Source organism: Nothobranchius furzeri, chromosome 13 (genome assembly GCF_043380555.1).
Source record: "Nothobranchius furzeri strain GRZ-AD chromosome 13, NfurGRZ-RIMD1, whole genome shotgun sequence".
Taxonomy (NCBI): Eukaryota; Metazoa; Chordata; class Actinopteri; order Cyprinodontiformes; family Nothobranchiidae; genus Nothobranchius; species Nothobranchius furzeri.
In genome coordinates, this window is record NC_091753.1 from 65,991,193 (window position 1) to 66,001,935 (window position 10,743).

The following is a 10,743-nucleotide window of genomic DNA, read 5'->3' on the forward strand; positions in this document are numbered from 1 at the left end:
CAGTGATATCAGTCAGCTGATCAAAGAGCAAGATTTTGCTCTGAAAAGATCCTTAAGGACTAAAACCAATTCTGACCATTTAATTTACACTGGACTAAGAAATAAAGTAGTGTCTGAGCAAAACAAAAGTGAAAGCAAAGACTAATTATTTTAATAACCTGATTGAAGAGGCAAATGGCAACAGTTCTAAACTGTAGCAACATATAAACAGACTAACCAAGTCTAGCAAGCAAAAGCTCCCAAAAATAAATAGCCTTAAAATATGTGATGTACTCATTAATAGTAATGAGTCAATTGCAAATGGTTTCAATAATTTTTTTATAGAGTCTGTGAAAGATTTAGCCAGTCATTTTAAATCAAATGACCCACCCTGTAACGAATGTGATAAGGATCACACCAACTCCTTCTATATAAAAGAAGTATCCCAGGATAAAGTTAAAAAAGTGATTGCAAACATGCGGATGTCCATGGCAAAGGATATCCATAACTTAAATACTACATTTATTAAGAAACATCACAGTTATATGTTGGAGCCAATCACATATTTAGTAAACTTATCAATTCAAACAAAGAGATTCTCAGAAAGCTGAAAAACTGCAATAATTGCTCCAGTCTACAAATTGGGAGAAAAGGACTTAGCAAGTAACTCCAGGCCTATTGCCATCCTCCCGATAGTCTCAAAAATCCTAGAAAAGATTGTAGCTGAGCAACTAATCGATCACTTAGAGTCCAACCAACTGCTTTATTCACAGCAGTTTGGCTTTAGACAGAAATACTCCACAGAATCTGCAAATTGTTATCTGCTTGAAAAGATCAAAACTTCTCTGGATAAAGGATGTGTTGTAGGGGCAGTGTTTCTGGATCTAAAAAAGGCTTTTGACACAGTTAACCATAGCGTCTTACTTAACAAACTAATGCAATTTAAAATATCGCCTGAAGCTTTGAAATGGTTCAGTTCATACCTGGAGGGTAGACAGCAGTGTGTTAGGGTTAATGAGGTCAAGTCAAGTTTGCTTGCAAACAACATGGGTGTACCACAAGGATCCGTGCTTGGTCCATTGCTGTTTACAATGTACATTAATGACCTTCCGATGAGCTGCTCAGGCGTCAGCTGACAGATGTATGCTGATGACACCGTCATTTATGTGTCCACAAAAACACCTGGCCTGGCAGGAGAGCGCCTGACGCAGGCTTTATCAGACATCTCAGAATGGCTAGAGTCCTCCCACCTAACTCTTAATGTTAAAAAAACTGTGTCCTTATGCTTCTCCATGAAAAACAGGGCTGATCAGGAACTATTTCAGGTTAGGATTAAAGAGGAAATCATTGAAGTAAGGAGTGATGTGAAGTACCTTGGGATCATCCTAGACAAACACCTAAAATTTGACAGTCAGGTTAAGCACGTCTGTAATAAGGTTAAAACAAATTTAAACTGCTTCTGTTTTATCAGAAGGAACCTGTCACACCAAACTGCTAAACTGTACATGCATGCACTGATCTTTCCCCACTTATCATATTGCATTACATCATGGTCACAGGCTTCATCCACCACTCTAAAACATATAGTCTTAATATACAAGCAAGCAATAAAAATTATGGACCAGAAACCATTGAAATGGCATCATTGTCGCATTCTAAGGAAACATAATCTTCTCACTTTTGAAAATTTTATTAATTTTAGCACTCTAAGATTCTTTTTCAATTGTCTAAATGATAACTTGTCTAAACTATTCTCTATTGTGGCCATCAGACGTCAGAGCTCTCATAGAACGATCACTCGAGCCTCCACCTGCGGTGATTGTCTCGTCTCGCGGTGCAAGACTTCTTCTGGTCAGTCTGCTCTTTCTGTAAAGGGGGCCAAACTTTGGAACTCTCTACCTACTGACCTAAAACTAGAAACGGACAGTAAAGTTTTTAACAAAGAACTCAAAAAATGGTTAAAGTCTAAACAACAATGTCTACATGAATAGTTTAAAAGTCTTACATTGCTGCTCAGATTGCCTTTTTTATTCTTTTTTATTGAAAATTGTTTGCAATTTTAATCTGTTTTCTGTTTAGTTTATTGTTGATCTCTTTGTATTTATTTAAATGTACTCTACTTTTTAGAAAGGTTCTATGGACAAGTGTAGCAAATTAGCACGTGTGCTAACACACTAAACAATGCATCTGGTTTGTCCAATGTAATTGCTGTGTCCTTGTCAAACAGCACATTAAATCGCTTCTAATTAAAGATGAATCAGGTGACTGAGCTATCATTGCACATCATTAACTTTGTTTCCTCTTAGTTGTGATTTGTCCTCTTTCTGCATGTATCATCAACCTTGGAGACTGGAGTTAATAATGTTAGAAATATTTTGTATAGAATTTGTAACTTACCATTTTTCATCATTTCAGCAGTTTGTCTGCTCACAACCAGCAGTTTAAGGGTGCCCTTGCTGTCTGTCAAACACACAGCGACTTGATCCTTTTTTCTGAGAACGACCCCTATTTTCAGAAGCCTTATATAGCAAATTGGTTGAGTATTGGATTCACACTTTTTCTTCTAATCACCAACACATTGTACCCAAATAATATTTGTTGCAGGTGTGTGTTATGTGATTTTACTGATGGTGGAACTTATCATGACATTTGTTTCTTCATTAACGCTCATGGTGACATAACCAAGTGTCTCCATTCAACATTGAGAACTCAACAAACTAGAGAAAGCTTTTTGGAATGAGAGGGTGAAATGTTGTTAAAGAAATAACACAGTCCAGTTTTTTTTAAATAACTAGACCTGGATGACTGAGAACCTTCAATGGATATCAATAAACTCAGCAATTGTTCGAGTGTGACTCATATTGCTGTTCATGTTCTATTTCCAGGAACATTAATATATGTTTATTACAAAGAAAACATGAGTGAGCATGTTGTGTGTGATGTGCTGCTAAATAAATGAATCACAAATATAACAAACCGCGACATTTTGCTCCATAGATAGCTAATAAACAGTATGCAAAGAATAAATTGGTGCATTTGGCTGATATAAATTATGTTATTTTTATTTCTAATGTGTTTAAAGATGTAAGTTTTAATTTAAGATCTAAGGGTAAGTCTGAATCAATTCAATAAGATTTCTGTTAGATGATAAAATGTTAGAAATACACATTTTATTGCAAAGAACAAGTAAAATTCTGGCGCCTGTTAGCAACTGAAACACATCCTCGCATGCTTGTGGATATCATATATCGTAGACGTGCATATGACGATATGACAGCTATCAGATTATCAGCTGTAGTTTTAGTGTGCTCATAGGAAACGTGACAAAAGTAAATCAGGTGAAGATCAGGTGAGAGCCAGGCATTTCTCGTCATGCCCTAGGGTTAACTGCCGTCAAGCCAGCCCTCTGTTCGGAAACGAGTGTCAAGTCTGCCCTCCTTCGATTTTGCGGGTGCAACTACAAGAGAAATTAAGGTGTCCTCATTTGAGAGTCGCCGTCGTCGTCTTCCTCCGCATATCCGGGTCCGGGTCGCAGGGGCAGCATCCCAACTATGGAGCTCCAGACCGTCCTCTCCCCAGCCACCCCCACCAGCTCCTCCGGCAGGACCAGATTGGAGATATAACCTCTCCAACGTGTCCTGGGTCGACCTGGGGGCCTCCGGCCGGCAGGACATGCCTGAAACACCTCCCCAGGGAGGCAGCCAGGAGGCATCCTGACCAGATGCCCAAACCACCTCAACCGACTCCTTTCAATCCGGAGGAGCAGTGGTTCGACTCCGAGTCCCTCCCGAATGTCCGAGCTCCTCACCCTATCTCTAAGGCTGAGCCCGGCCACCCTACGGAGGAAACTCATTTCGGCCGCTTGTATCCACAATCTCGTTCTTTCTGTCATTACCCAAAGCTCATGACCATAGGTGAGGTTTGGGACGTAGATCGACCGGTAAATCGAGAGTCTGGCTTTCTGGCTCAGCTCCCTCTTCACCACGACAGATCAGCTCAGTGTCCGCATCACTGCAGACGCTGAACCAATCCGCCTGTCAATCTCCCGATCTCTCCCACCCTCACTCGTGAACAAGACCCCAAGATACTTAAACTCCTCCACTTGAGGTAGGACCTCTCTCCCGACCCGACGAAAACCACATTGGTCCTCCTCAATCTGAGATTCAACTATCGATCTGTCCCTCCTCTCCAGTACCTTGGAGTAGACCTTTCCAGGGAGGCTGAGTAGTGTGATCCCCCTATAGTTGGAACGCACCCTCAGGTCACCCTTCTTAAAGATGGGGACCACCACCCCGGTCTGCCACTCCCTAGGAACTGCCCCGATGACCACGCAATGTTGCAGAGATGTGTCAACCATGACACCCCTACAACATCCATAGCCATGAGATACCAAGGACAAATCTCATCCGCTTCCGGGGCTCCGCTGCTGTGTAGTTGTTTGACTACCTCAGCAGCTTCTGCCCCCGAGATTGGACAGTTCATCCCCAGGTCTCCCGGCTCTGGTTCCTCCTCGGAATGTACGTAGGTGCGATTGAGGAGCTCCTCAAAGTATTCCTTCCACTGTCTGACTATAGCCCCAGTTGACGTCAGCAACTCCCCATCCCCACTGTAAACAGTGTGAGCGAGTTGCTGCCTTCCTCTCCTGAGGTGCCAGACATTTTCCCAGAACCTCTTTGGAGCCGATCGATAGTCTTTCTCCATGGCCTCACCAAACTCCTCCTACGCCCGAGACTGCCTCGGCAACTGCCACTGCTGCACCCCGCTTGGCTATCCGGTACCTGTCTGCTGCCTCTGGAGACCCACAGACCAGCCATGCCCTGTAGGCCTCCTTCTTCAGCCTGACGGCTCCCTGAACCTCTGATGTCCACCTTGCAGCCACATCTAGCAACAGCCGCCTCAACTATTGCAGAGTGGAACAAGGCCCACTTGGAGTCAATGTCCCCCACTGCTCTCGGGATGCGGTCAAACCTCTGCCGGAGGTGGGAGTTGAAGACCGTCTTGACAGGTTCTTCTGCCAGGCATTCCCAGCAGACCCTCGCTATGCGTTTGGATCTGCCAGGTCTACGTGGCATCTTCCCCTGCCATCTGATCCAACTCACCACCAGGTGGTGATCAGTTGACAGCTCCGCTCCTCTCTTCACTCGGGTGTCCAAAACATACGGCCGCAGGTCAGATGATACAACTACAAAGTCTATCATCGACGTGCGACCTAGGCTGCCCTGGTACCAAGTGTACCAATGGGCATCCTTATGTTCGAACATGGTGTTCGTTATGGCCAAACTGCATCTTGCACAGAAGTCCAATAACGAAACACCACTGGAGTTCAGATCAGGCGGGCCGTTCCTCCCAATCAAACCCCTTCAGGTCATGCTGTCATTGCCCACGTGAGCATTGAAGTCCCCCAGCAGGACAATGGAGTCCCCAGGTGGAGTGCTATCTAGCACTCGTCCCAGGGACTCCAAAAAGGGTGGGGAATCTGAACTGATATTTGGCCCATAAGCACAAGTCAGGACCCATTTCCCAACCCAAAGGCGCAGGGAAGCTACCCTCTCGTCCCCCAGGGTAAACCCCAACACACAGGCAGAGAGTCTTGGGGCTAGCAAAAAGCCAACCCCAGCCCTCCGCCTCTCACCCGGAGCAACTCCAGCAAAGAAGAGTGTCCAACCCCTCTCAAGGACTTGAGTTCCAGAGCCAATGCTATGTGTCGAGATGAGTCTTATCTAGCCGGTACTGCTCAACCTCTGCCACAAGCTCCGGCTCCTTCCCCGCCAGTGAGGTGACGTTCCATGTCCCAAAAACCAGTTTCCTTGTCCGGGGATCGGACCGCCAAGGCTCCCGCCTCGGTCTGCCACCCAGTCCACACTGCACCGGACCCTTCATGTTCCTCCTGCGGATGGTGGGTCCGCAGTTGGATGAGCCCATGTATCCGGTTCGGGCTGGGCCCAGTCGGGCCCCATGGGCGAAAGCCCGGCCACCAGGCGCTCGCTCACGGGTCCCAACCCCAGGCCTGGCTCCAGGGCGGGACCCCAGTAACCCTCCGGGCCGGGTACTCTGACTCTTTGATTGTACATCCATGAAAGATCCTCTGAATCATCATTTGAGAGTGTCTTTCAAAATAAAAGCGCACTTCTAGGATGTGTGTCTGAACGTGCTAATGAACACTTTTTCTGCATGTGTCACACGGTGGAATGTGTGTTTTCTGTTGCTTTAAATGTCATGGTCTGCGTCCTGCGTCTCCCTCACGTGTCTCCCTGTGTTCTCCATCCTTCTCAAGGTTTCCCTTATGTGCCTCTTTGTGTTCTCATGTGTCTCCTTGTCTGCAGCCTCTTCCATGTTCTCCATCCAGGTATCCCCCAGGTTCTGGCCCCTTTAGTTCTCCAACCCCTTCAAGTGTCTCTCTAGAATCCCCCCTCACGTGTACCCAGCTTCCTGTGCCCCTTCTGGCCTCCAGCTCCCACCAGGTTTCCCAGGGTTACTTATTGTTTGAATGCTGGTAAGCATTCAAACTATTGTTTTCCTGTTTCTCTTTATTCTTCTGCTTCTTCTTATTCTGCTTCCGTACACTTTTTGAACCTCTGCTTCTCCTTCAAATTTTGAGCTATTTCAACAATTTTATATCAAAACGTTCAGCTCGTTAAGCTCTTTCTGGCTATTACTTTTGGCATTGATATCTTTCAAATTTTTCGAGTTATTAAGCTTTTTCTGCGAAAAATTTCCCATTGAAATGAATGGGATTGGTCAATTTTCAGCAAATTCCTATCACTTATTTGACCTGAAACTCTATAGGGTTCTGTTTAACTTAGAGACTTCATTCAAAGTTTATCAAACTCACAAGACTTTCCTGTTTAACATATTAAAGAGGCTTTTTGATATCTTTTACGGTTTTTCTAAAATCGCAGGTAGAAGTTGAGGTATGACTTGAAATTTTCAGAAAAATTCACAAAAGTTATAATGGGGAAAGATTGGAGCAGTGACCCTCCCTTGCTCCATTTCCGGCATTGTCCCGAGAGAACCATAGGTCCGATTGAAATGAGACACACACTGGCTTACAGCTAACGAATATACCTTCGTTTTGAGCTATAATTTGTGACTATACTCCAAACATTGTGGTCGTACGGTTCATTTGTTTGAGAAAATTCTAATTTAAAAAACGTTCTCTCCCACTCTAAATTAAGAATTCCGCACTGTGCCTTTTGAACTTCACATCTTCTGTGAACAGCTCCTTACTACCCTCAGACCGTTTGGACTACCGAAACAAATTATAACTCGAAAAGTAGGAAATTTTGTCAGCTTTTCAGAATGGGTTTCATTTTATCTGTAAGTGTTACCGTTCTTTCGCTACAAGCCTCAGAAGGAGAGACCCAGATTCTGTCTCATTGAAACCCATGTTAAACGAACAGAGATTTTCTCCTCAAAACGGCTTCAGACAGCTAAACGTTTCTCATCATAGCTTCTAGACAATTCTTGGTAGGCACATACAAATCGACACAGATGATCATCAAAGTCTTTTGCCACTCACGCTTTTTGAAATTTTCAAATTGGTGCAGTACTTTTCGAATGGTGTTGAGAAGTTTGACATGTCCAATTTCACTTCTGAAGGACAGATTTCAAGGGTTCTCTCGTTGACAGGAGCATAGGCGGAGATCCCGGGGGGACGGGGGGAAGCGTCCCCCCCTCACACAAAGTTGTCCCCCCACAAAAGTTATTGTAAATGTATAAATGCTATCAGTAAACCTGTATTGTCTTCTAAAACCACAACGTAAAAGTTAGTCTGCAAATACAAAACAATGTGTTTTTAATTGGTGAGAAATTATAGTCCATCCACCCCCCCCCCCCCCCCCCCAATTCCTCAAGTTGGTACGGTCGGTCCACATGCGCTGTTTCCAACGGACGGGGCTGCCGGCTTTGCCTCGCTCACAGCTTCACAGCAGCCCGCAGACTCACGGGAAGCGGGAATCAAAAAGCCAGCGGTTTCCAGCAGTAAGTCAATTATCTCACGCTTGTTCTACAAACTTAAATATGTATGTCAAATGTGGTCAAAAATGATGCAGGAAGATGAGAGACACAGGACAGGAAAATAGCTCAATAAAAACAAGAAAACAAAACAAAGTGTTGAAAAGTAAAATGTAGGTAGATTTATCTCCACTACACTCATGTAATATTTATACATTTGATACAATTCAGATCACCTTCAAAACTCAGTCACACACCCAGGGCCGTTTCAAGACATTTTGGGGGCCAAGACAAAATGACCCCCCCACCCACCCCCACCCCACCCCCCCACCCCACACACACACACACACACAAAATAACATACAAGAGAATTAAAGAGAATTTAAGGTGAAGCGCTTGCACATACTGTGTTATTGTGTGGTTTGTTCTGTGTGTAGAAACACATTCAGTTTGATTGACCGTCAGAAGGTGGGAAAGTGCCCCGCTCCCACCCAGCCCCCTGATTGGTTAAGAGAGGTCAATCATCTTCTGGCTAAATGGAATTACACACCCACACATGTGAGACATCAAATCGATCGGCTAGGCCTAAGGAATCCATCCATCCATCCAACCAACCAACACACCAAACAACCATCCATCCATCCATCCAACCAACCAACACACCAACCAACCAACACACCAACCAACCAACCAGCTTTATACACTTAAAACTCTATACACTTACAACTAGCAGCATAGCTGACATTTTAACTCTAGTCAGAAGGCAGGAACCGCCCCCTCCTCCTTCATTGCTCTCTCATTGGCTGAGAGTTTTCAATCGTCTTCTGCCTAAAAGGAAATGTGCACCCACACGTATGGTACATCAATTCAACCTGCTTGGTCCCAGGAGTCTTGTATTAACTTGATATTGTGCTCTGCGTTTCCATGGCAACGTGCTTAGCAACAGCATTTAACAACATTGTAGACACAACTGTATCAACATACTTTAATATAGAAATGTTATTCAAAGTTTAAATGACTCATGTGTTATTGTACATAGATTTATTAATGCAGACTTCTGTCATCTGTTACCATGGCAACACAAGGAACTACAAATCACTTTAACCAAGTCTCATAGGAATGAATATAAAAAGAAGAATATTGAGCCATTAACAGACTCCTGTTTTTGAATTGTTTGTACTTAAAACTAGAAATAAGTTCAATTTCATTGACCATCAGAAGGTGGGAAAGTGCCCCGCTCCCTCCCAGCTTCCTTATTGGTTGAGAGAAGTCAATCATCTTCTGGCTAGATGGAATTACACACCCACGCATGTGAGACATCAAATTGATTGGCTTGGCCTAAGGAATCCATCCATACATGCTTCTATCTATCCATCCATCCATCCAATAAACCATCTAACATCCATCCAAAAATCCATCCATTATTTCATTCATCCAGCCCTTCATCCATCCCATATCAAATCTGAACATATGTTCATCTATCAGTTTCAGATATCAGCAAATATTTCTAAATTCACAGTCCAGCCAATTGTAAAAATGTACCCGTTAAACTATTCTCATTCAAATGCCAGCTGTTTAACATTTCACATTTCGAGTTTTTGATAAATGTTCAAAGATTACAATTGTCTGCTGTTTAGCATTTTGATCCATTCTTCACCTACATTCTGAGCTACATTACGCTTGTTGGTGATTTTTGCTTCTAAATCTTTAAATACATTCAGCTCATTTTGACAGTTCTGCTTTGTTTCAGCTTCAGCTCAGCGTTTCGGCGGCTTCAGCTTACAGTTTCAGCTGTCCAGCATTCAAACAGCATTTGTGCAACAAATGCAATTTTTCTAGTTCTTGTTATTCTTTGCATCATCTAGCTTTTCTTTCCCTGTAGTTTTCTTAGGTTCAGGTTTTTTTCTTCTAGGGTCCTCTTTGGTCCTTCCCTCTGGTTTATTAGTTCTCCTTTTCTCCTTAGATCTTTAGTTATTTGTCTTTCTAGTCCTTAGGCTTTGTTATTATTCATAGGTCATGTTCTATTTCTCCCTCTCAGCTTAGTTTCCTCTCCCCATTGGTTAATTGATTTCACCAGGTTTCTCTCCCCATGCACCTGCAGCTCATTCCCCAATCATCCTGCCCCAGTACATAAAACCCTGTCTGTGTCACAATGTGTTGTTGGTCCATTATTTCGTGTCAGCGTTTTTTTGTCGTCCCCCCCCCCCCTTAGGTGCTCTACCTACCTATGCCTAATGGTAAAACCGCCTCTGAGTGAGACACATCCGTGATTCTTTGTGAGTTTCTGCAACACTTCAGGAGAAGTCTCTCTCATGTTGCATTTTCTGTCCGAGACATGCAGCTACCTGACTCTGCTCCACACACACTAGCCACGGACTCAAACGCGCGTAAACAAAAGCTCTGATATTAAAACCCATCCAGCTGACGTGAAGCAGGCAGAAAAAAAACTTACAGGTAGATGAACGCAGACTCCTGCCCGCAGGGAAAACACCGGTCTGTCGTCTCCATGGCTACAAGGTAGAGCGACAGCAAGGACAACCAATCACACGTTAGTATGATGCGGCAGAGCCAGTCAGTGGGCTTGTAGGTGGGTCTAAGGGAAAATAGCCTTCAGCTTGAGGCGGCTGCCTCCGCATGGTCCTAGTGCCCGATTTGTATCACAGTATAACAGTTTTGTACGGTAAAATCTGACGAACGACCGGAAAAAGGGCACTTTGGGCACTTCGGACAAAAGGGGCAGGGTCTCAAGCACCCTCCGCACCCCCCTCTGCACGTGCCTGGTACTAGGTACTCATGCACATGGTCAAAACG